Source organism: Echinococcus granulosus, assembly GCF_000524195.1.
Source record: "Echinococcus granulosus chromosome Unknown EG_S00282, whole genome shotgun sequence".
NCBI lineage: Eukaryota > Metazoa > Platyhelminthes > Cestoda > Cyclophyllidea > Taeniidae > Echinococcus > Echinococcus granulosus.
Window position 1 is genome coordinate 31,095 of NW_020170662.1, and position 1,564 is coordinate 32,658.

Consider the following 1,564-nt stretch of genomic DNA (forward strand, 5'->3'; position numbering starts at 1 on the left):
CACCAAGAGACAGAATTAGAACACTCACCAAGAACTCACCTTCGCTAGCTGTGTAGCAATGTTTAGGGTAAGTGGCCATTTCGTTTAACCAATTCATGCCACTTGCTACACCTATTGTGCCGTACCTGGCGTCTATGCCTCTCTTATGTGCATTCACAACCACTAACTCACTAATAACATCAGTAGCAGTAGTCGTAGTGATCCACGTTACCTTGCCCCATATCTTTAAGAGTTGCCTATCCCACTGGAAAAGCACCAGATCACGCTACACTAGATCTGGCTGGACTTGGAGGAGGATAGGATAAGATAGGGTGCGCAGAATTATCCGCTCTATCATGCATACCTCACAGCTGCCACCTTCCTCGACCATTCAAGGCGATCTCACTAATACCTCATTTATCATGCCACATAGACTCGATAGAACCTCAGGCCACGTACAGTGAGGCCTATTTCGTGCCGCTCGTAGATCTTAGGGAGCTATGTGCATATATGGCAACGGTGGAAATGGTGGAGCATGCCTCAATTCAATGTCTCTTTGGTGAGTGTCTCTTTCTCTTCCTACTACTATTAATGCTCTCAAGGGCTGACTCGCATTATGCCCTGCCACGCGTGCTCCACTTCTGCTCCCTATATTGCATTTTATGTACTTCTTCTAGTTTGCTTTAAGCTGTTTCATGCGATTTAGTGACGCTAGAATACCTCGTCCCTCTGCCTCCATTACGACTCGGTCAACTCTACCCCCTCCAAACCCAAATCCAATTTCCCCTTACCTCCTCCTATCACGTCCTTCGCCATCCCCCTTTTAGAAAGTGTCACGTCAGATGGAGAAGACTCTTCTCCCTTGTCGCCAGACTTGCAAGTCACATTTGCAGATACAAAACAGGGGGATGTGTCAGGCGCAATGGCAAAATGAAAGCAGCATCAACTGAAGTAGAAGGCAAAGCCCACGTTCTGCACTCGTCGGAGTCGCCAGCACACACTCTCAATAGACAGTCAATATGCTAAGGATGTCCCCAGTCATGTATTCTCTCCTTCGATGGTCAACCAAAACAACGTGTAGCCAATTTGCTGTATTGTATGTGTTGGCTTTCGCCTTCGTGGTTGCTCAGGCATCTAACCCCACCAATGCCGACTGAGAGGTGACACGTGGTTTCCACAAATCGGATGCGCTGGAAGAAATGGAGCAACACATACAGAGCCGAAAGAGACATAAGAGAGTGAGGTGACGGGGAAAGCGAAAGCACAAATGCTGATGAAAGTGAAGGCGCAGGGTACCTTGACTGTCGGATAACCGCAAGAGTCTACATTGGGCGTCAACTACCCATGGACTTACACTCTCTTCCCTCCCCTTCCCCCTCCTCCTTCCTCCTTAACAGAAGTGTTTCACGTTAACTCTGTCTCATCTAACTATGTCTTCCTGGGCGCCGCTATAGTCCATTGAACAGGTTAATACCACTGGCTTAAATGAACATGACCAAATTCCAGCACCTCTGTTAGAGCAGTAGCATAGCGAATCCAGTGCGTGAGATCACACTCACCACAGCTGACACATCAGTAATCCGTG